Source organism: Scyliorhinus torazame, chromosome 4 (assembly GCF_047496885.1).
Source record: "Scyliorhinus torazame isolate Kashiwa2021f chromosome 4, sScyTor2.1, whole genome shotgun sequence".
Taxonomy (NCBI): domain Eukaryota; kingdom Metazoa; phylum Chordata; class Chondrichthyes; order Carcharhiniformes; family Scyliorhinidae; genus Scyliorhinus; species Scyliorhinus torazame.
In genome coordinates, this window is record NC_092710.1 from 35,157,367 (window position 1) to 35,184,518 (window position 27,152).

The 27,152-nt window shown below is 49.3% G+C and overlaps 1 long non-coding RNA gene across 1 annotated transcript; it reads right to left on the reverse strand.

The window, feature by feature from the left end:
• Nucleotides 1-18,341: 18,341 nt before the first annotated feature.
• On the reverse strand, nucleotides 18,342-24,220 carry LOC140410191 (uncharacterized). The gene is made up of 2 exons (XR_011940551.1): nucleotides 24,015-24,220; nucleotides 18,342-18,478 (listed from the first exon to the last, which is right to left on the reverse strand). It is a non-coding gene; the product is annotated as an uncharacterized lncRNA (long non-coding RNA).
• Nucleotides 24,221-27,152: the final 2,932 nt, after the last annotated feature.

Here is a 27,152-nt window from a genome sequence, read left to right on the forward strand (position 1 = left end):
TCACACCCACCCACTCACACCCACCCACTCACACCCACCCACTCACACCCACCCACTCACATCCACCCACTCACACCCACCCACTCACACACACCCACTCACACACACCCACTCACACACACCCACTCACACTTAAACACACTCACCCACACCCACTCACTCACACACACACACACACACACACTCAAACACTGACTTACACAATCACTCACTCTGACATACACACACACTGACTCGCTCACTCTTACACTCACCATTACACACTCACTCACATACTCACACACGCTAACAAATTCACACTTACACTCTCACTCACTTATACACTTACACAATCACTCACACTAACTCTTACACCCAAACTCACTTTTACACACACACTAACTCACCCAATTACACACTCACTCTTACACACTCTCTCACTCACACTCACTATTGTACACACATTCTTACATACGCACACACTCTTACACACACATACTCACTCACTTTTACTCATGAACTCACTCAGTCTTACACACTCACCCACACTTGCAATCACTCACACTCACATACCCACTCACACACTAATCACTTACACACACCAACTCGCTCACACACTCACGCCCAGACTCGCACATTCACATTCACTCACACGCTCACTCTTACACACGCACTCACTCGCGCTCACACACAGATTGGCTCACTCATTCACACTAACTTACACACAATTACTCATTCACACTCACTCATACTCACTCACTCACATCCTCACTCATACACTCACACTCACACATTCACTCACTCTTACACGCTCAATCACTCTCACTCAGACACAGACACACTCAGTCATTCACACTCACACTCAATTCCTCACTCACACTCACACTTGCACAATCCTATTACACTTACACACTCACACTTACACAAACACTATCATTCTTACACACTGACTCACACACACACTCTTACAGACTCGCACTCACTCACATCCTCACTCACACTCACTATTACACACACATTCTTACATACGCACACACTCTTACACACACATACTCACTCACTTTTACACATTAACTTGCTCAGTCTTACACACTCACCCACACTTGCAATCACTCACACTCACACACCCACTCACACACTAAACACTCACACACACCGACTCGCTCACACACTCACGCCCACAGACTCGCACATTCACATTCACTCACACGCTCACTCTTATACACTCAGTCACTCTTATTCAAACACACTCTTCACACACTTACACTCACACACTCGTACTGACTCACTCACACACACACACTAGTTCTCACCAATTCTCACTCGTACACTCACTCACTGTATGACACACACATCCACACTGACTGACACACTCATTCACTGTTATACACACTCACTCGCACTTACACACTCACTCAGACACTGGGGACGTAGAGCGAGAGGCGCAGAGCGAGGGGCGCAGCGAGGGAGGGGGACGCAGCGAGGGAGGGGGACGCAGCGAGGGAGGGGGACGCAGCGAGGGAGGGGGACGCAGCGAGGGAGGGGGACGCAGCGAGGGAGGGGGACGCAGCGAGGGAGGGGGACGCAGCGAGGGAGGGGGACGCAGCGAGAGAGGGGGACGCAGCGAGAGAGGGGGACGCAGCGAGAGAGGGGGACGCAGCGAGAGAGGGGGGACGCAGCGAGAGAGAGGGGGACCCAGCGAGAGAGAGGGGGACCCAGCGAGAGAGAGGGGGACCCAGCGAGAGAGAGGGGGACCCAGCGAGAGAGAGGGGGACCCAGCGAGAGAGAGGGGGACCCAGCGAGAGAGAGGGGGACGCAGCGAGAGAGAGGGGGACGCAGCGAGAGAGAGGGGGACGCAGCGAGAGAGAGGGGGACGCAGCGAGAGAGAGGGGGACGCAGCGAGAGAGAGGGGGACGCAGCGAGAGAGAGGGGGACGCAGCGAGAGAGAGGGGGACGCAGCGAGAGAGGGGGCCGCAGCGAGAGAGGGGGCCGCAGCGAGAGAGGGGGCCGCAGCGAGAGAGGGGGCCGCAGCGAGAGAGGGGGACGCAGCGAGAGAGAGGGGGACGCAGCGAGAGAGAGGGGGACGCAGCGAGAGAGAGGGGGACGCAGCGAGAGAGAGGGGGACGCAGCGAGAGAGAGGGGGACGCAGCGAGAGAGAGGGGGACGCAGCGAGAGAGAGGGGGACGCAGCGAGAGAGAGGGGGACGCAGCGAGAGAGAGGGGGACGCAGCGAGAGAGGGGGCCGCAGCGAGAGAGGGGGCCGCAGCGAGAGAGGGGGCCGCAGCGAGAGAGGGGGACGCAGCGAGAGAGGGGGACGCAGCGAGAGAGAGGGGGACGCAGCGAGAGAGAGGGGGACGCAGCGAGAGAGAGGGGGACGCAGCGAGAGAGAGGGGGACGCAGCGAGAGAGAGGGGGACGCAGGGAGAGAGAGGGGGACGCAGAGAGAGAGAGGGGGACGCAGGGAGAGAGAGGGGGACAGGGAGAGAGAGGGGGACAGGGAGAGAGAGGGGGACAGGGAGAGAGAGGGGGACAGGGAGAGAGAGGGGGACAGGGAGAGAGAGGGGGACAGGGAGAGAGAGGGGGACAGGGAGAGAGAGGGGGACAGGGAGAGAGAGGGGGACAGGGAGAGAGAGGGGGACAGGGAGAGAGAGGGGGACAGGGAGAGAGAGGGGGACAGGGAGAGAGAGGGGGACAGGGAGAGAGAGGGGGACAGGGAGAGAGAGGGGGACAGGGAGAGAGAGGGGGACAGGGAGAGAGAGGGGGACAGGGAGAGAGAGGGGGACAGGGAGAGAGAGGGGGACAGGGAGAGAGAGGGGGACAGGGAGAGAGAGGGACAGGCAGGGAGAGAGAGGGGGACAGGGAGAGAGAGGGACAGGGAGAGAGAGGGGGACAGGCAGCGAGAGAGAGAGGGACAGGGAGAGAGAGGGACAGGGAGAGAGGGGGACAGGGAGAGAGGGGGACAGGGAGAGAGGGGGACAGGGAGAGAGAGGGACAGGGAGAGAGAGGGACAGGGAGAGAGAGGGACAGGGAGAGAGAGGGACAGGGAGAGAGAGGGACAGGGAGAGAGAGGGACAGGGAGAGAGAGGGACAGGGAGAGTGAGGGGGACAGGTAGGGAGAGAGAGAGAGAGACAGGGAGAGAGGGGGACAGGGAGAGAGGGGGACAGGGAGAGAGGGGGACAGGGAGAGAGGGGGACAGGGAGAGAGGGGGACAGGGAGAGAGGGGGACAGGGAGAGAGAGGGGGACAGGGAGAGAGAGGGGGACAGCGAGAGAGAGGGGGACAGCGAGAGAGAGGGGGACAGGGAGAGAGGGGGTCAGGGAGAGAGAGGGGGACAGGGAGAGAGAGGGGGACAGGGAGAGAGAGGGGGACAGGGAGAGAGAGGGGGACAGGGAGAGAGAGGGGGACAGGGAGAGAGAGGGGGACAGGGAGAGAGAGACGCAAATAGAAAGAGTGCGTTAGTGTGTAAGTGGCAGTGTGTACGTGAGTGTGAGTGAGTGCGCGTGAGTGAGTACGAATGAGTGTGTGTGTAAGAATAAATGTGTGTGCATAAGAATGAGTGTAAGCATCTGTGTGAGTGAGCGAGTGAGTGTGTAACAGTGAGTGTGTGTGTGTAAGCATCAGTGTGAGCGCGTACGAGTGAGCACGTGTACACGAATGCGTGCGCGCAAGTGATTTTGTGTGTGTGTGTGTAAGTGAGGCAGTGCGTGAGAGTGTGAATGAGTGCATGTGCATGTGTACGAGCGAGGGGCGCACCGAGAGCGAGGGACGCACCGAGAGCGAGGGGCGCACCGAGATCGAGGGGCGCACCGAGAGCGAGGGGCGCACCGAGAGCGAGGGGCGCACCGAGAGTGAGGGGCGCACCGAGATCGAGGGGCGCACCGAGATCGAGGGGCGCACCGAGAGCGAGGGGCGCACCGAGAGCGAGGGGCGCACCGAGAGCGAGGGGCGCACCGAGAGCGACGGGCGCACAGAGAGCGTGGGACGCACAGAGAGCGTGGGGTAAAGCTCCCTCTACACTGTCCCCAGCAAACACACCCAGGACAGGTAGAGCACGGGGTTAGATACAGAGTAAAGCTCACTCTACACTGTCCCCATCAAACACTTCCAGGACAGGTACAGCACTGGGTGAGATACAGTAAAAAGCTCCCTCTACACTATCACCATCAAACAGTCCCAAGATAGGTACAGCACGGGGTTAGATACAGAGTAAAGCACCCTCCACGTCGTCCCCATCAAACACTCCCAGGACAGGCACAGCACGGGGTTAGATACAGAGTAAAGCTCCCTCTACACTGTCCCCATCAAACACTCCCACACAGGTACAGCACGGGGTTAGATACAGAGTAAAGCTCCCTCCACGTCGTCCCCATCAAACAGTTCCAGGACAGGTACAACACGGGGTTAGATACAGAGTAAAGCTCCCTCTACACTGTCCCCATTAAACATTAACAGGACAGGTACAGCATAAGGTTAGATAAAGAGTAAAGCTCCCTCTGCACTGTCCCCATCAAATACTTCTCGGACAGGTACAGCACGGGGTGAGATACAGAGTAAAGCTCCCTCTAGACTGTCCCCATCAAACACTCCCAAGACAGGTACAGCACGCGGTGAGATACAGAGTAAAGCTCTGGGGCAGCATGGTAGCATTGTGGATCGCACAATTGCTTCACAGCTCCAGGGTCCCAGGTTCGATTCCGTCTTGGGTCACTGTCTGTGCGGAGTCTGCACATGCTCCCCGTGTGTGCGTGGGTTTCCTCTGGGTGCTCCGGTTTCCTCCCACAGTCCAAAGATGTGCAAGTTAGGTGGATTGGCCATGCTAAATTGCCCTTAGTGTCCAAAATTGTCCAGATGTAGCTCCCTCTACATCTGTCCTCACCAAATACTCCCAGGAGAGGTACATAGGAACAGGAATGGGCCATTCAGCTGATCTGCCTTAGCGACTAGACCACCGTAATCAATAACCTATTTTAATAATCCGATACAAAGCCCTGGATGAATTTATTTCCCAGCAGCATCAGTAGCTGTAAATCCTGCTCTACACGGTGTGAGAAATATTACTGCATTAGAGAATGTCATTGTGAATATTACCTTGTAACATATAACCTTTCTCATCCACATCTCTATTGAGAACACATTAGCTCCTTTCCCAGTGATCACTGCAGTTGACCCCGTCACTGTTTATACTATAAGCTCTTGTCCCAGTTAATACTACATTACACCACACTGCTGTGGACACTACAATTAACAGTTTTGGAGTGCTGACTACCATGTACCCAGGGTAAGAGCCTGTGGGACTACCATGTATAATAATCTTTATTGTCACACGTAGGCTGACATTAAGACTGCAATGAAGTTACTGTGAAAATCCCCGAGTCGCCACATTCCGGCGCCTGTTCGGGTATACAGAGGGAGAATTCAGAATGTCCAAATTACCTAACAGCACGTCTTTCAGACTTGTGGGAGGAAACCGGAGCTCCCGGAGGAAACCCACACAGACACAGGGAGAACATGCCAAGAATCGAACCCGGGACCCTGGAGCTGTGAAGCCACAGTGCTACCCTCTGTGCTACCGTGCCGCGTAATGAGTCACACACACACAACCTCCCACCCCACCCAAGACACACAAACACGTGTACAGACAAACACAAACTCACACACAGACACAAACTCAGACAGGCTGCGTCATTACATCTTTCAAATGGAGCGAGATCCATTCTCCACCTTTAACTTGGAGTGGTGTATCTGGCCTGTGTGTGACCCAAGTTACACACTGACTCTGAACATCCTCACAACAGCTTGGGGACAGACTTTTCGAAAGCACTTTTCATAACCTTTGGGTATCACAAACTGCTTCACAGGCAATGGAGCCCTTTTGAAATCGAGTCAGTGGTAATTTAGGAAATGGACCAGCTAATTTCAGAGAGACACACAGAAACAGGATGAGATTGTGCTGTACATGTTTCACAGCTGACACTGAGACACACACGAGATGTACAATATCAATTATTATTCTGAAGCATGTGATTAAATCACCCTTAAACTAAATTCCAGTGTTTCAGAGTAAAGCTTTCTCTGCACTGTCCATCAAACACTCACAACCAAAATACTGTCTGGGCTGAAATACAGAGTCAAAATCCCTCTGTCCTGTCCAAAGAATTTTTCATTGCAGATAGTTATTTTTATTTTATGGAAAAGCAGAACTCAAATTGCACCGAATCCCAGGGTGGACTCTTGCTTATTTCAGCCCTTCACATTTAAACATGAAGTTTAAGCTCCGATTTCAGGTGTCTGCTTGTCTCTGTTTGTATATTCTCTGTTATTGTTGTTTTGTCACTTGTCTGAAGTATTTGAATAATAGGCCTTGGTTGATCAATCCTTTATCTCAGCACATGGAAGTTGTGAATCTTCAAGGCTGTCAGTCTGAGAAAGATAACAAAAAACTACATCCTTTGATCAATCCATTCCCCAACCCTAAATAGATCTCACACATTTCCATAATGCAGGAATATCTCCATCAAAACTTCTAATCATTTCCCAATACTCTTGTTAACACTTGCCTGTATAACCTAAATTCCACTGACAGATTCCGAAAGCTGCACAGAAAAATGACTGGTTATTTTAAACTTTGAAACAAAACTATTTGAACTTGTGCTTCAATCCTATTATACAGAAAGGTTGTCCCTGTGGGCTGACAGTTTCTCAGTAAGACTGAAACATTGAGGTACGCCTCGCACTGCACTTGACAACATTTGTGGCACTTCCAAAATCTACGATACATTGCTGTCTGTATTGTGTGAATCTAGCTGTGAAATATCTGTACAGTTTAAACTTCCAATGTTTCTGTCTTCTCATCATTTAAAAAGATCACGGTTCTATCCTTTTTAAGTCTAAAGCACATCATCTAAACCTTTCCCAACACTGAAACACGTCCACCAGTTCAGTCTACTGCCAAAACGATAATATCTCCCTGCAATTTGATATTTCCAGCTATGTTGCTTACAACGCTGTCTAATGTTTGGTGTCATTGGCAAACTGGGATGTGTAGCATTCTATCAAATGGTCTTAAATGGCTAATATATATGTGTGTGTGTGCGCCAATGTGTGTGTACACGCATGTGTCTATGCACGCATGTGTGTGTATGTATGCATGTATCTGGACCCGTGTATGTATCAGTCAGTGTGTGCACGCGCATGTGTGTATCTGTGAACCTGTGTGTGTATACGCATTTAAGTCTCAAAGGAAAATATGAGCAGGTGTAGGCGATTTGGCCCATCGAGTCTGCTCCACCATTCAAACAGATCCTGGCACGCACAGACGCACGCACACTCACACACACATTCCTATTGCATTATACACACACGATTTGTGTCTGGAACATGCTCAATGATTGAGCTTCCACAACCCTCTGGATTCTCCACCCTCTTAATGAAGAAATTCATCCTCATCTCAGTCTGCAATGGTCTACCCCTGATTCTGAGCATTCATGTCAAGAGGGCGAGAAGACAAGACCAGGGATCTACTTCTGAGGCTGGAAAAGGCTCTGGTCAGATCCCATTTGGAGTATTGTGAGCAGTTTTGGGCCCGGTATCTGAGGAAGGATGTGCTGGCCTTGGAAAGGGTCCAGAGGAGGTTCACAAGAATGGTCCCTGGAATGAAGAACCTGTCGTATGAGGAATGGTTGAGGACACTGGGTCTGTATTCGTTGGCGGTCAGAAGGATGAGGGGGGATCTTATTGAAACTTACAGGATACTGCGAGGCCTGGATAGAGTGGACGTGGAGAGGATGTTTCCACTTGTAGGAACAATTAGAAGCAGAGGACACCATCTCAGACTAAAGGGACGATCCTTTTAAACAGAGATGAGGAGGAATTTCTTCAGCCTGAGGGTGGTGAATCTGTAGAACTCTTTGCCGCAGAAGGGTGTGGAGGCCAAATCACTGAGTATCTCTAAGACAGAGATAGATAGGTTCTTGATCAATAAGGGGGTCAGGGGTTATGGAGAGAAGGCAGGAGAATGGGAATTAGAAAAATATTACCCATGATTGAATGGCGGAGCAGACTCGATGGGCCGAGTGTCCTAATTCTGCATCTATGTCTTATGGTTTGAGACTGTGCCCCCCTCCCCCTGGTTCTAATCTCACCAGTCAGAATGATCATCCAACCTACATCTATCTTGTGATGCCCCGTATGAATTGTGTATGTTTCAAGATCACCTCTCATTTTTCGGCACTCTCGGGAACACGGGTACATTTTCCTCAATCTCTCCTCATCAGACAACTTCACCATCCCAGGGATTCGTCTGGTGAATCTCCGTTACACTCCTTCTACAGCAAGTATATCCTTCCTTATATATGGAGAACAAAACTCTACACAATGGTCCAGGTGTGTTGTGACCAAGGCTCTGAAAAATTGCAGCAAGTCATCTTAACCCCTGTACTAATAACCCGAGCGATAAAAGTTAACGTACCATTGGACCTCCTGATTGCTTAATGTACCCGCACGCTAGCGTTTAGTGACCCATGAATAAGGAGTTAGATACAGAGTAAGGTTTCCTCTACACTGTCCACATCAAACACTCCCAGGACAGGGACAGCACGGGGTTAGATACAGAGTTAAGCTCCCTCTACACTGTCCCCACATCAAACACTCCCAGGGCAGGGACAGCACGGGGTCAGATATAGAGTACAGCTCCCTCTACACTGTCCCCATCAAACACTCCCAGGACAGGTACAGCACGGGGTTAGATACAGAGTCGGGGTTCCTCTATGTTGTCCCCATCAAACACTCCCAGTACAGGTACAGCACAGGGTTAGATACAGAGTAAAGCTCCCTCTACACTGTCCCCATCAAACACTCCCAGTACAGGTACAGCACGGGGTTAGATACAGAGTAAAGCTCCCTCTACACTCTCCCCATCAAACACTCCCAGGACAGGTACAGCACGGGGTTAGATATAGAGTAAAGCTCCCTCTGCACTGACCCCATCAAACACTTCCAGGACAGGTGCAGCATGGTGTTAGATACAGAGTAAAGCTCCCTCTACACTGCCCCATCAAACACTCGCAGGACAGGTACAGCACGGGGTTAGAAAGAGAGTAAAGCTCCCTCTACACTGCCCCATCAAACACTCCCAGGACAGGTACAGCACGGGGTTAGATACAGAGTAAAGCTCCCACTACACTGTCCCATCAAACACTACCAGGACAGGTGCACCACGGGGTTACAAACGGAATAAATGTTCCTCTCCAATTTCCACAACAGACGCTGCCAGGATATTTACAGCAAGTAGAGGGAATGAAGCAATGTTTTCAAAGGAAGGGTTTTATTTTGAAAAGAGATCGCAAATTATCAACATAACAGAACTGACCCCAAATGATGATTACTCCAATATCCAAATCCAAAACGATGCCGAATTCATTTCCATCCCACTTTTCCGGATAATCTTAAATAGATAAACATAGAAATAATTAGCAATGACAGACCACAAGGAATAGGAGCAGGACTGGTCCATTCAGCCCTTCGAACTCACTCCACCAATCAATATGATCATGGAGATTCTTCCATTTCAACACCGTCTTCCTGCCCTATCCCCGTGCCTCTTGTTGATCAATCAATCGCAGTCTAGAACCGGCTCAATGACTGAGTCTCCACATCCCTCTGGGATAGAGAATTCCCAGGATTCACCACCATCTGAGTGACAAAATTCCTCCACATCTCAGTCCGGCATATCGTTGGTTAATACACAGAATAGATTATATCTGGGAATGAATTACTGACTGCAATCTAATGGAGGGCTTCGGGATAGATGATATACAGAATAACAGATACCCAGGAGTGAGTTACAGACTGGAATCTAATCGAGGGCTTCGGGATAGTTTATATATAGAATAACAGATACCCGGGAGTGAGTGACAGACAGGAATCTAATCGAGGGGTTCAGGATAGTTTATATATAGAATAACAGATACCCAGGAGTGAGTTACAGACTGGAATCTAATCGAGGGGATCAGGATAGTTTATATATAGAATAACAGATACCCAGGAGTGAGTTACAGACTGGAATCTAATCGAGGGGTTCAGGATAGTTTATATAGAGAATAGTACAAAGTCTTACAACACCAGGTTAAAGTCCAACAGGTTTGTTTCGATGTCACTAGCTTTCGGAGCACTGCTCCTTCCTCAGGTGAATCCTGCCACCTGAGGAAGGAGCAGCGCTCCGAAAGCTAGTGACATCGAAACAAACCTGTTGGACTTTAACCTGGTGTTGTAAGACTTCGTACTGTGCTCACCCCAGTCCAACGCCGGCATCTCCACATCATATGTAGAGAATAACAGATACCCGGGAGTGAGTTACAGACGGGAATCTAATCGATGGGTTCAGGATAGTTTATATGGAGAATAACAGATACCCGGGAGTGAGTTACAGACTGGAATCTAATCGAGGGGTTCAGGATAGTTTATATGGAGAATAACAGATACCCGGGAGTGCGTTACAGACTGGAATCTAATCGAGGGGTTCAGGATAGTTTATATATAGAATAACAGATACCCGGGAGTGAGTTACAGACTGGAATCTAATCGAGGGGTTCAGGATAGTTTATATGGAGAATAACAGATACCCAGAAGTGCGTTACAGAGTGAAACCAAATTGAGGGCTTAGATTTAACTCACTCTTACACACTCACTCACACCCTGACACAATCGCTCACTAACACACACTATCACGCACTTAATAACTAAATCACGCTTACACACCCTGACGCACACTTGCTCACTATTACACACTCGCTCACACACTGAAACTCAATTATTCCTACACCCTCACTCATTATTACACACTGACTTACTCTCACACTCTCACTTACACATTCACACCACTCACTCAGTCTTACACACACTCATTCTCTCATACGTAAGCACTCACTTGCACACTCACTCACACTCCCTCACTCACTCTTACACATTCCTTCACACACACACACACTCGCTCTTACACACTCACTCACTGATACACACTCACTCACTCGCTCATACACACTCACTCACACCCACTCATTCTTCCACACTAACTCGCCCACACACTCAAACTCACTTACACAATCACTCACACTTACATACTCACACACTGACTCACTCACTCTTACACACAGTCACCCTAACACACACTCACTGTTAACAGATATACTGGAGTGCAACACAGTGTGCAATCTAATTGAGGGGGTAGATTTCACTCACACTCTCACACACACTTACACACTCGCTCACACACTTACACAATCACGCACTAACACTCACTCACTAACTCACTCTTACACACCTGTGTCACACTCGCTCACTATTACACACTGACTCACTCACGCTCACTCTCATTCCTATAGACTCACTCATTAGTATACACTGATCCACACACCCTCACTTACTTTCACACACTCACTCAGTCGCACACACACTCACTCACACACTCACTGTCACACACTCACTGTCACAGTCACACACTCATTCTTACACACCTGTCACTCTGACACAATCACTCCCAGATGCTAACACACATCACTCTTGCATAGTGACTCACAGTTCTTCACACTCTCACAATTACACACAGACACACACTTTCACACTCAATCACCTACTCACTCATTCTTACATACTAGCTCACACTCACTCACACACTCAAACTGATTTACACAATCACTCACATTGATATACGTACACACTGATTCACTCACTCCTACACACACTCACCATTACACACTCAGTCACTCTTGACAGTCACTCACTCACATACTCACACACACTAACTCGTTCACACTTACACACTCACTCATACACTCACACTTATACAGTCACTCACTCTTACGCGCACACACTCAATCACACAGTCTGACACACTCACTCACACTCTTACACAATCACTCACTAACACACACTCTCACTAACTCACTGTTACACATCCTGACTCACATTCGCTCACGATTACACTCACTCACACTCACATACAGCCTGAAACTCACTCATTCCTACAGACTCACTCATTATTACACATTGACTCACACACACTCACTTAGTCTCACACACTCACTCGGTCTTACACACACTCACTCTCACACACTCACTATCACTCTGACAGACTATCACACCCACATGCTAACACACACTCACTCCTACACACTCTTTCACACTCAATAACCCACTCACTAATTCTTACACACCACCACTCACACACACTCACTCACAAACTCAAACTGACTGACACAATGACTCACACTGACATACACACACACACTGACTTGCTCACTCTTACACAAACTCACCATTACACATTCAGTAACTTTTGACACAGTCACTCACTCACATACTCACACACAAACTCATTCACACTTACACACTCACTCACTTATACACTGACACAACCACTCACTCACGCTGTCCCCATCAAACACTCCCAGGACAGGTACAGCACGGGGTCAGATACAGAGTAAGGGTTCCTCTATGCTGTCCCCATCAAACACTCCCAGGACAGGTACAGCACGGGGTTAGATACAGAGTAAGGGTTCCTCTATGCTGTCCCCATCAAACACTCACAGGGCAGCTACAGCACGGGGTTAGATACAGAGTAAAGCACCCTCTACACTGTCCCCATCAAACACTCCCAGGACAGGTACAGCACAGAGTTAGATACAGAGTAAAGCTCCCTCGCCACTGTCCCCATCAAACACTCCCAGGGCAGGTACAGCACAGAGTTAGATACAGAGTAAAGCTCCCTCGCCACTGTCCCCATCAAACACTCCCAGGGCAGGTACAGCCCGGGGTTAGATACAGAGTAAAGCAACCTCTACACTGTCCCCATCAAACACTCCCAGGACAGGTACAGCACGGGGTTAGGTACAGAGTAAAGCTCCCGCTACACTGTCCCCTGCAAACACTCCCAGGACAGGTACAGCACGGGGTTAGATACAGAGTAAAGCTCCCTCTCCACTGTCCCCATCAAACACTCCCAGGACAGGTACAGCACAGGGTTAGATACAGAGTAAAGCTCCCTCTACACTGTCCCCAGCAAACACTCCCAGGACAGGTACAGCACGGGGTTAGATACAGAGTAAAGCTCCCTCTACACTGTCCCCATCAAACACTCCCAGGACAGGTTCAGCACGGAGTTAGATACAGAGTAAAGCACCCTCTACACTGTCCCCATCAAACACTCCCAGGACAGGTACAGCACGGGGTTAGATACAGAGTAACGCTCCCTCTACACTGTCCCCATCAAACACTCCCAGGATAGGTACAGCACAGGGTCAGATACAGAGTAAAGCTCTCTCTACACTGTCCCCCATCAAACACTCCCAGGACAGGTGCAGCATGGGGTTAGATACAGTGTAAAGCTCTCTCCACACTGTCCCCATCAAACACTCCCAGGGCAGGTACAGCACGGGGTTACATACTGAGTAAAGCACCCTCTACACTATCCCCATCAAACACTCCCAGGACAGGTACAGCATGGGGTTAGATACAGAGTAAAGCTCCCTCTACACTGTCCCCATCAAACACTCCCAGGACAGGTACAGCATGGGTTTCGATACAGAGTAAAGCTCCCTCTACACTGTCCCCATCAAACACTCCCAGGACAGGTACAGCACGGGGTTAGATACAGAGTAAAGCTCCCTCTACACTGTCCCCATCAAACACTCCCAGGACAGGTACAGCACGGGGTTAGATACTGAGTAAAGCACCCTCTACACTGTCCCCATCAAACACTCCCAGGACAGGTACAGCATGGGTTTCGATACAGAGCAAAGCTCCCTCTACACTGTCCCCATCAAACACTCCCAGGACAGGTACAGCACAGGGTCAGATACAGAGTAAAGCTCTCTCTACACTGTCCCCCATCAAACACTCCCAGGACAGGTACAGCATGAGGTTAGATACAGAGTAAAGCCCCCTCTACACCGTCCCCATCAAACACTCCCAGGACAGGTACAGCATGGGGTTAGATACAGTGTAAAGCTCTCACTACACTGTCCCCATCAAACACTCCCAGGGCAGGTACAGCACGGTGTTACATACTGAGTAAAGCACCCTCGACACTGTCCCCATCAAACACTCCCAGGACAGGTACAGCATGGGGTTAGATACAGAGTAAAGCTCCCTCTACACTGTCCCCATCAAACACTCCCAGGACAGGTACAGCATGGGTTTCGATACAGAGTAAAGCTCCCTCTACACTGTCCCCATCAAACACTCCCAGGACAGGTACAGCACGGGGTTAGATACAGAGTAAAGCTCCCTCTACACTGTCCCCATCAAACACTCCCAGCGCAGGTACAGCACGGGGTTACATACTGAGTAAAGCACCCTCTACACTGTCCCCATCAAACACTCCCAGGACAGGTACAGCATGGGTTTCGATACAGAGTAAAGCTCCCTCTACACTGTCCCCATCAAACACTCCCAGGACAGGTACAGCACGGGGTTAGATACAGAGTAAAGCTCCCTCTACACTGTCCCCATCAAACACTCCCAGGACAGGTACAGTACGGGGTTAGATACAGAGTAAAGCTCCCTCTACACTGTCCCCATCAAACACTCCCAGGACAGGTTCAGCACGGGGTTAGATACAGAGTAAAGCACCCTCTACACTGTCCCCATCAAACACTCCCAGGACAGGTACAGCACGGGGTTAGATACAGAGTAAAGCTCCCTCTACACTGTCCCCATCAAACACTCCCAGGACAGGAACAGCACAGGGTCAGATACAGAGTAAAGCTCTCTCTACACTGTCCCCCATCAAACACTCCCAGGACAGGTACAGCATGAGGTTAGATACAGAGTAAAGCTCCCTCTACACCGTCCCCATCAAACTCTCCCAGGACAGGTACAGCATGGGGTTAGATGCAGTGTGAAGCTCCCTCACACTGTCCCCATCAAACACTCCCAGGACAGGTACAGCATGGGGTTAGATACAGTGTAAAGCTCTCTCTACACTGTCCCCATCAAACACTCCCAGGACAGGTACAGCACAGGGTCAGATACAGAGTAAAGCTCTCTCTACACTGTCCCCATCAAACACTCCCAGGGCAGGTACAGCATGAGGTTAGATACAGAGTAAAGCACCCTCTACACTGTCCCCATCAAACACTCCCAGGACAGGTACAGCATGGGCTTAGATACAGTGTGAAGCTCCCTCTACACTGTCCCCATCAAACACTCCCAGGACAGGTACAGCACGGGGTTAGATACAGAGTAAAGCTCCCTCTACACTGTCCCCATCAAACACTCCCAGGGCAGGTACAGCATGAGGTTAGATACAGAGTAAAGCTCCCTCTACACTGTCCCCATCAAACACTCCCAGGACAGGTACAGCACGGGGTCAGATATCGAGCAGGGCTCTCTCTACACTATACTGTTTCCATTTTCTCAGATCATATTTGCTTCTTTTCCAATTCACTTTAATTCTCTGCCATCTCGTTCTTGATCTTCTTAATAGTGGGAACCGTTTCTCCCTGTCTACTCTGTCCGGCACCCCCAAGAATTTGAACACCTCTATCTCATCTCCTCTTGGCCATTTCTCTCCGTGGAGAACAGACCCAACCTCTCCAATCTAACCTCATCATGAAGTATCTCATTCCTGAACCATTCTTGTGAACCTCCTCTGCACTCGCTCCAGTGTGTTCACATCCTTCCTACAGTGTGGCACCCAGAACTGTCCACAATATTCCAGCTGAGGTCTAACTAGTGTCTTGTATAAGTTCAGCCTTACCTCCGCGCTCTTGTACCAATGCGGGAAAATACTGAGCAGGTCAGGCAGCATCTATGGAGAGTGAAATATAATCTTGGAGCAGGGCGACTGGCAGATAGACAGATAGAGAAAAGTCCACACACACAGTAACACACTTACCCTCACACAGACACCCTGCTCTAATCAGATAGGAAATGCGGCAGATGACTTCTCCATCGGTAACTGGAAGGTGATTAATTGGATTTCTCTTCAAAAAGACCAGCTCATATTTAAAAAGAATGGGTGGGTGGGAGGGTTGGTGCTTCCCAATCTTTTGTATTATTATTGGGCGGTGAATTTGGAGAAGATTGGGCAATGGTGGGGAGAGGAAGAAGCGGAATGGGTACAGGTGGTGGAAGAATCGTGTAAGGGGGCTAGTTTGCACACTTCCGCTGCGGCTGCACTCCCATTTCCCCCGGGGAGGTTGACACAAAGCCCGGTGCTGGCATCTTCCTTCAACATCTGGAGCAAGCGGAGACGCCATTTTGCTTTGGTAAACTTGACGGTGCGAGCCCCTATTTATGGAAACCACCGATTCACCCCAGCGGCAAGACTGGATACAATATTTAAACAGTGGCATAAAGCTGGGCTGAGACAGGTTACAGACTTGTTGTTGGAAAGTAGATTTGAAGAATTGAGGGAGAAACATAAAATGCAGAGGGACGTGAAGTTTAATTATCTTCAATGATGAAACTTGGTGAAAAAGGAGTTGCCCTCGTTCGTTTGCCTACCGGAGAACAAGCTGCTGGAGAAATTGCTCCTCCCAGCTGAGTTGGTGATGGGAGAATTACTAACATTTACAGGTGGCTGATGGACAGAAAGAAAGCAGCGATTGAAGAGATGAAACAAAAGTGGAAGGAAGAGTTGGATATGGAGTTGGAATGGGGACTATGGAGTGAGATTATACACAGGGTCAATGCGACATCTTCATGTGCTCGGATGGGCTTGATACAATTCAAGGATGTACACAGGGGCCCATATGACACAGGAACGAATGAGCAGATTCCTCACAGAGGAAGAAGATAAATGTGAGAGTGTAAAGGAGGACCAGTTAACCATGTCCACATCTTCTGGTCACGTCCACGATTTGTGGGCTTCTGGCTCTCGCTATTTCAACACGAACAAAAGTTGTGGAGGTGGAAATATTACTGGGACCACGAGGCAATTTCTGGGGTGTCGGAAGTACCGGGACTAATAGGTGGGGACGGGGCCGATGTGGTGGCCTTTGTCACATTGATCGCCCGGAGGCTAATTTTATTGGAAGGGAAGTCAGAAGATCCGCCAAAAATATCGACATGGTTGAGGGATATTGCGGAATTCCTTAAACTTGAGAAACTAAAGTTAGCCCTTTGTGGCTCAGATGGGGGTTTCTGGACGAGATGGAAGCTGTTCTTGTCTCTATTTACAGATCTGTTTGTTGCCAGTGGGTAAGGGGAGGGAAGAGCGGAAAGGTTTAATGGAAATAAAGGAATAAATGTCAAATGAGGAGAATAGTATTTTGTTTGTGTTGTAACTGACTGATTGTTTGTATGTTGTTATGTCCGTCCTCATCGGAATGAAAATATTTTCAAAAAACACAGCAACAGTGACCACACTTATTAAAAAGTAGCTCACGGACTGCAAAATGTTTGAAGGTCATGAGTTAAAAGTCTTAAACTTAAACGTGGGAATGAGGGAGTTAATTCAACCTTTCCACAGGGGACGTAGGGGAATTTTCCACCATGATCACATTTCTGACTGGGGAATCTTGCTGTGCAATCAATATGCCTGCTGTCAGTGTGTACATGTTCAAGTAGAAAGAGAGAAAGAAATCCATCTTCAGAGACTCTGAACTTAATTTTGAAAGTGCCACCATTTTGGGGCTCTTCCTGTGCACAAGCTGCCAGCAGAATTCCCCAACTTAAAAACAAGGTGAGAGTGGAGAGTGACGGGCGAGTTAACAGAAAGCAGTTGGGGTTATCAAACTAACCGTTTTCATTGAATCCAAATTGTTTCATTATAAATTCTAGTCTCATGAAATGACATCAGATGATTTCAGTGAAAAAATCCCATTGAACCTCCTTGTCTAATAAAATGATGTTGTTGCCGATGACCCTGTACTGATTGAGGAATAAGCTTAACATCTCACAGTGTGAATAAATCAAATTGAATCCAAATTTATAGAGCAGCTCATTGAAGAAATCTGTCTGTGAGCAACATGTAAAATATGAATTGAAACTTTGCAATGAGCTTTGTTTTTGTGGCCAGGAATCTTCTCTTAAAGACCCATCAAACATTCCCAGGACAGGTACTGCACGGGGTTAGATAAAGAGTAATGCTCCCTCGACACTGTCACCATCAAACACTCCCAGGGCAGGTACAGCACAGGGTCAGATACAGAGTAAAGCTCCCTCTACACTGTCCCCATCAAACACTCCCAGGACAGGTACAGCACGGTGTTAGATACAGAGTAAAGCTCCCTCTACACTGTCCCCAGCAAACACTCCCAGGACAGGTTCAGCATGGGGTTACAAAGGGAATAAATGTTCCTCTACAGTTTCCAAAACAGAAGCTGCCAGGATATTTACAGCAAGTAGAGGGAATGAGGCAATGTTTCCAAAGGAAGGGTTTTATTTTTAAAGAAGGTAGGAAATTATCAACGTAACAGAACTTATCCCAAATGATGATTTCTCCAATATCCAAATCCAAAACGATGCCGAATTCATTCCCATCCCACTTTTCTGGATACTCTGAAATAGATAAACAGAGAGATAATTAGCAATAACAGACCACGAGGAATAGGAGCAGGATCTAATTGAGGGATTCAGGGGTGTTTATATATAGAATAACAGATACCCGGGAGTGAGTTACAGACTGGAATCTAATTGAGGGATTCAGGGGTGTTTATATATAGAATAACAGGTACCTGGGAGTGAGTTACAGACTGGAATCTAATCGAGGGGTTCACAATGGTTTATATATTGAATAACAGATACCCGGGAGTGAGTTACAGACTGGAATCTAATTGAGGGATTCAGGGGTGTTTATATATAGAATAACAGATACCCGGGAGTGAGTTACAGACTGGAATCTAATTGAGGGATTCAGGGGTGTTTATATATAGAATAACAGATACCCGGGAGTGAGTTACAGACTGGAATTTAATTGAGGGATTCAGGGGTGTTTATATATAGAACAACAGGTACCTGGGAGTGAGTTACAGACTGGAATCTAATCGAGGGGTTCACAATGGTTTATATATTGAATAACAGATACCCGGGAGTGAGTTACAGACTGGAATCTAATCGAGCTCTCTAGTCGTGCAAGACTCGCTCACTCTTGCACACACTCACAGTTAACAGATACACTGCAGTGCGATACAGTGTGCAATCTAATCGAGTGGATTTAACTCACGTTTACACACTCACTCACACAGTCGTACACAATCACTCACTAACACACTCACTAACTCACTCTTACACACCCTGACTCACACTCGCTCACCATTACACACTCACTCACACTCTTATTCCTACACCCTCACTCATTATTACACACTCACTTACTCACTCAGTCTCTCACACACACTCTCTCACACTTAAACATTCACTCACACCCCCCACTCACCTTTACACATTCAATCACACACACACTCACTCTCTTACACACTCACTCACACACTCACTCTTATACATTCACTCACACACACTGCTACAAACTCGCACTCACACTCCCTCACACACTTAATCATTCACTCTTACACACACACTCACCCCCACTATTACACGCACACACTCGCACACTCACTCATTCTTACACACTAACTCGCTCACACACTCAAATTCACTTACACAATCACACACACTGACTCGCGCACTCTTTCACACACTCACAGTTAAACGATACACTGCAGTGCGATACAGTGTGCAATCTAATCGAGTGGATTTAACTCACGCTTACACACTCACTCACACTCACTTACACACTGAAACTCACTCATTCCTATAGACTCACTCATTATTACACACTGATTCCACACTCACTCACTCTCACACACTCACTCAATCAGTCTCACACACACACATACTCACACACTCTTGCACAATCACTCACTAACATACTCTCACTCATTAACTCACTCTTACACACCCCGACTCACACTCACTCACCATTACACAATCACTCACTCACACTCACTTACACACTGAAACTCACTCATTACTACAGACTCACTCATTATTGCACGCTGATTCCACACTCACTCTCTCACACCCACTCACCCACACCCACTCACCCACACCCACTCACCCACACCCACTCACCCACACCCACTCACCCACACCCACTCACCCACACCCACTCACCCACACCCACTCACCCACACCCACTCACCCACACCCACTCACCCACACCCACTCACCCACACCCACTCACCCACACCCACTCACCCACACCCACTCACCCACACCCACTCACCCACACCCACTCACCCACACCCACTCACCCACACCCACTCACCCACACCCACTCACCCACACCCACTCACCCACACCCACTCACCCACACCCACTCACCCACACCCACTCACCCACTCACCCACACCCACTCACCCACTCACCCACACCCACTCACCCACTCACCCACACCCACTCACTCACCCACACCCACTCCCCCACACCCACTCACCCACACCCACTCACCCACTCACCCACACCCACTCACCCACTCACCCACACCCACTCACTCACCCACACCCACTCCCCCACACCCACTCACCCACACCCACTCCCACTCACCCACACCCACTCACCCACACCCCCACCCACACCCACTCACCCACCCACACTCACCCACCCACACCCACTCACCCACCCACACCCACTCACCCACCCACACCCACTCACCCACCCACACCCACTCACCCACCCACACCCACTCACCCACTCACCCACACCCACTCACCCACACCCACTCACCCACACCCACTCACACACACCCACTCACACACACCCACTCACACACACCCACTCACACACACCCACTCACACACACCCACTCACACACCCACTCACACGCACCCACTCACACGCACCCACTCACACGCACCCACTCACACGCACCCACTCACACGCACCCACTCACACGCACCCACTCACACGCACCCACTCACACGCACCCACTCACACGCACCCACTCACACGCACCCACTCACACGCACCCACTCACACGCACCCACTCACACGCACCCACTCACACACACCCACTCACACACACCCACTCACACACACCCACTCACACACACCCACTCACACACACCCACTCACACACACCCACTCACACACACCCACTCACACACACTATCACTCAGTCTTAAACACACTCACACTCACTCTCACACACACACTGTCACTCTGACACACTGTTACTCCCACATGCTAACTCACACTCACTCTTACATAATCACTCACACTCACCCCAACACAGTCAATCACATGCTCACTATTACATACAGATACACTCTTTCACTCTCAATAATCCACTCACTCATTCTTACACGCCAACTCTCTCACACACTCGCACACACTCAAACTGACTTACACAATCACTCACTCTGACATACACACAGACTCACTCACTCTTACACACTCACTCACATACTCATACACGCTAATTCACACTTACACTCTCACTCACTTATACACTTACACTTACACAATCACTCACACTAACTCTTACATCCACACTCACTTTTACACACACACTAACTCACCCAATCACACACTCACTCTTACACCCCGACTCTGACACACTCTCTCACTCACACTCACTCAGTCATACATACTCAGGCACACACATCCTCACACATGCACTCACACGCTCACTCACTCACACACACTCACTCAGGATCAGACTCACTCACACACAATTATTCACTCACACTCACTCACTCTTACACACGCACTCACTCTCGCTCACACACAGACTGACTCACTCATTCACACTAACTTACACACAATTACTCATTCACTCACTCACACTCACTCACTCATACATACTCAGACACTCACATCCTCACTCATACACTCACACTCACACATTCACTCACTCCTACACGCTCAATCACTCTCACTCAGACACAGACACACTCAGTTGTTCACACTCACTTACACACAATTCCTCACTCACACTCACGCTTGCACAATCCTCTTACACTCACACTTACACACTCACACTTACACAAACACTATCATTCTTACACACTGTCTCACACACACACAATCTTACATACTCACACTCACTCACATCCTCACTCACACACTATTACACACACATTCTTACATACGCACACACTTACACACACATACTCACTCACTTTTACACATTAACTCGCTCAGTCTTACACACACACCCACACTTGCAATCACTCACACTCACATACCCACTCACACACCAACCCGCTCACAACCACGCCCACAGACTCGCACATTCACATTCACTCACACGCTCACTCTTATACACTCAGTCACTCTTATTCAAACACACTCTTCACACACTTACACACACACACTCGTACTGACTCACTCTCACACACACTAGTTCTCACCAATTCTCACTCTTACACTCACTCACTGTATGACACACTCACATCCACACCGACTCTGACACACTCATTCACTGTTATACACACTCACTCAGACACTGGGGGCGCAGAGCGAGTGGCGCAGCGAGGGAGAGGGACGCAGCAAGGGAGAGGCACGCAGCGAGAGCGAGGCACGCAGCGAGAGAGGGGGGGACGCAGCGAGAGAGAGAGGGACGCAGCGAGAGAGAGGGGGACCCAGCGAGAGAGAGGGGGACACAGCGAGAGCGAGGCACGCAGCGAGAGAGGGGGGGGGGACGCAGCGAGAGAGAGGGGGACGCAGCGAGAGAAAGGGGGACGCAGCGAGAGAGAGAGGCACGCAGCGAGAGAGGGGGGGACGCAGCGAGAGAGAGGGGGACGCGGCGAGAGAGGGGGGGACGCGGCGAGAGACAGGGGGACGCAGCGAGAGAGAGAGGGACGCAGCGAGAGAGAGGGGGACACAGCGAGAGAGAGGGGGACACAGCGAGAGAGAGGGGGACACAGCGAGAGAGTGGGGGACACAGCGAGAGAGAGGGGGACACAGCGAGAGAGAGGGGGACACAGCGAGAGAGAGGGGGACACAGCGAGAGAGAGGGGGACACAGCGAGAGAGAGGGGGACACAGCGAGAGAGAGGGGGACACAGCGAGAGAGAGGGGGACACAGCGAGAGAGAGGGGGACACAGCGAGAGAGAGGGGGACACAGCGAGAGAGAGGGGGACACAGCGAGAGAGAGGGGGACACAGCGAGAGAGAGGGGGACACAGCGAGAGAGAGGGGGACACAGCGGGAGAGAGGGGGACACAGCGAGAGAGAGGGGGACACAGCGAGAGAGAGGGGGACACAGCGAGAGAGAGGGGGACACAGCGAGAGAGAGGGGGACACAGCGAGAGAGAGGGGGACACAGCGAGAGAGAGGGGGACACAGCGAGAGAGAGGGGGACACAGCGAGAGAGAGGGGGACACAGCGAGAGAGAGGGGGACACAGCGAGAGAGAGGGGGACACAGCGAGAGAGAGGGGGACACAGCGAGAGAGAGGGGGACACAGCGAGAGAGAGGGGGACACAGCGAGAGAGAGGGGGACACAGCGAGAGAGAGGGGGACACAGCGAGAGAGAGGGGGACACAGCGAGAGAGAGGGGGACACAGCGAGAGAGAGGGGGACACAGCGAGAGAGAGGGGGACACAGCGAGAGAGAGGGGGACACAGCGAGAGAGAGGGGGACACAGCGAGAGAGAGGGGGACACAGCGAGAGAGAGGGGGACACAGCGAGAGAGAGGGGGACACAGCGAGAGAGAGGGGTCAGAGAGGGACACAGCGAGAGAGAGTGGGACAGAGAGAGAGAGGTACACAGCGAGAGAGACATGGAGAGGGCCATACATAGAGGGAGAGGGACACAGAAAGAGTGACACAGAGAGAAAGAGGTACTCAGTAAAAGAGAGGGATAGAGTGAGATAGAAGGACACAGAGAGAGACAGGGACACAGAGGGAGAGAGGGATACAGAGATGGACAGAGAGAGGGGGCCACACACAGAAAGAGGTACACAGCGGGTCAGGATGTGAGGTTTCATGGACGTGAGTGGGTCAGGATGTGAGGGTTTGGGGACATGAGGATGTGATGGTGTGAGGGTGCCAGGACGTGAGGCAGTCAGGACATTGGGGTTATTAAACTGACCGTTTTCATTGAATCCAAATTGTTTCATTATAAATTCCAATCTCAGGAATTGACATCAGTGGATTTCAGTGAAAAATCCCATTGAACCTCCTTGTCTAATAAAATGATGTTGTTGCCGATGACCCTGTATTGATTCAGGAATAAGCTTAACATCTCAGTGAGAAAAAGTCAAATTGAATCCATATTTATAGAGCAGCTCATTGAAGAAATCTGTCTGTGAACAACAGGTAAAATATGAAGTGAAACTTTGCAATGAGCTTTGTTTGTCTGGCCAGGAATCTTCTCTTAAAATGGAGGCAGAAATGAAGTTGTGTTTAACTCACATTCTGTGATTTCTTGCTGGTTTTTACTCATTCTATGGAAAGCCTTTCTAAGGCGACAGACGAATAGTCATTCCAAACACGTCAGAAATTCAGAGGGAAACAAATGTTAAACCAAAGACAGAAATAAGGACAGGACAGAATCTGTTGTTGACTGCTGAATTAACATAACCATAGACAGGACAAGTGTCTTCCTTAGCAGACACAGGAACCACACCGAGGGGGACATTGCTGACAGAAAGTCGGGGGTGGGGTCTGCACACAGGTCACTGAGGAGATCTCAGTCCAAACTGTTTCCAATCATTTCCCAAATGTTTGACAACATTTGTGGCACTTCCAAGATTTAAGGTACTTTGCTGTCTGTATTCTGTGAATCCAGCTGTGAAATATCTTCACTTCAATGTCTTTTCCCCAACACTATCCCCATATCCCTTTATGTCAATGCGATTTAGAAATCAGTCAATTTCTGCTATAAACTTAGTCAATATCTTTCCATCTTTGAGAGTGGAGAAATCACCAGGAATGTGGGATTTGATCTCCAGGGTTAGGTTGGAGAAACAGGGCTCATTCAGGCCCTATTGAACCAATCTCTCCTCCTAGGACAGTCCGGCAACCTCCCTATCAGACGATTGACCCTCCGCTGCACTCTCTCTTTGACAACTATATCCTTTCTCAGTTAGGGAGACCGAAACTATACGCAATACTCCAGGTGTGGTCTCACCAAGGCCTTGTGTAACTGCAGGAAGACATCTCCACTTCTGAATTCAAATCCCTCTTGCAATGAAGGCCAACGTGTCATTGGCCTTCTTAACTGCTTGCTGCACCCCCCTCTCCTCTTTCAGTGACTGGTGTACAAGCTCCATTTGTACATCCACATTGCCCAACATATCATGTTTAAATACAACTCTTTCCTTCAGTTTTTGCTTGACACTAACTTGGACAACTGTCCGAATTGTCTCAGTGTTGTGCTCACATAAAATGGCCACCGTTAAGTAACTTAAAATGGCTGACTGCTGATCGTGGATTTGTTTAGACAGATTCTCAGAGAGAGATAGAGAAATGCAGAGACAGATAAGATGGGGAGACTAACAGAATACATCAATTCAAGATTCAGAATCTCCATCAAACACTGTTAGCAAAAGTCCATCATGGGGTTACATACAGATTACACATCCCTCTAAACCGTCCCCATCAAACACTCCAAGGGCAGCTACATTACGATGATGTATACAGAGTAAAGCTTCCTCGACGCTGTCCCCATCAAACACTCCCAGGACAGGTACAGCACGGGGTTAGATACAGTGTAAAGCTCCCTCTACATTCTCCCCATCAAACACACACAGGACAGGTACAGCACGGGGTTAGATACAGAGTAACGCTCCCTCTACACTGTCCCCATCAAACACTCCCAGGACAGGTACAGTACGAGGTTGGATACAGAGTAAAGCTCCCTCTGCACTGTCCCTATCAAACACTCCCAGGGCAGCTAAAGCACGGGGTTAGATACAGAGTAAAGCTCCCTCTACACTGTCCCATCAAACACTACCAGGACAGGTGCACCACGGGGTTACAAACGGAATAAATGTTCCTCTCCAATTTCCACAACAGAAGCTGCCAGGATATTTACAGCAAGTAGAGGGAATGAAGCAATGTTTTCAAAGGAAGGGTTTTATTTTGAAAAGAGATCGCAAATTATCAACATAACAGAACTGACCCCAAATGATGATTACTCCAATATCCAAATCCAAAACGATGCAGAATTCATTCCCATCCCACTTTTCCGGATAATCTTAAATAGATAAACATAGAAATAATTAGCAATGACAGACCACAAGGAATAGGAGCAGGACTGGTCCATTCAGCCCTTCGAACTCACTCCACCAGTCAATATGATCATGGAGATTCTTCCATTTCAACACCGTCTTCCTGCCCTATCCACGTGCCTCTTGTTGATCCATCAATCGCAGTCCAGAACCGGCTCAATGACTGAGTCTCCACATTCCTTTGGGATAGAGAATTCCCAGGATTCACCACCATCTGAGTGACAAAATTCCTCCTCATCTCAGTCCGGCATATCGTTGGTTAATACACAGAATAGATTATATCAGGGAATGAATTACAGACTGCAATCTAATGGAGGGCTTCGGGATAGATTATATACAGAATAACAGATACCCGGGAGTGAGTTACAGACTGGAAACTAATCGAGGGGATCAGGATAGTTTATATATAGAATAACAGATACCCGGGAGTGAGTTACAGACTGGAATCTAATCGAGGGCTTCGGGATAGTTTATATATAGAATAACTGATACCCGGGAGTGAGTGACAGACAGGAATCTAATTGAGGGGTTCAGGATAGTTTATATATAGAATAACAGATACCCAGGAGTGAGTTACAGACTGGAATCTAATCGAGGGGTTCAGGATAGTTTATATAAAGAATAACAGATACCCAGGAGTGCGTTACAGACTGGAATCTAATCGAGGGGTTCTGGATGGTTTATATACAGAATAACAGATACCCAGGAATGAGTTACAGACTGGAATCTAATCGAGGGGTTCAGGATAGTTTACATATAGAATAACAGATACCCGGGAGTGAGTGACAGGCTGGAATCTAATCGAGGGGTTCAGGATAGTTTATATAGAGAATAGGACGAAGTCTTACAACACCAGGTTAAAGTCCAACTGGTTTGTTTCGATGTCACAAGCTTTCGGAGCGCTGCTCCGTCCTCAGGTGAATCCTGCCACCTGAGGAAGGAGCAGCGCTCCGAAAGCTAGTGACATCGAAACAAACCTGTTGGACTTTAACCTG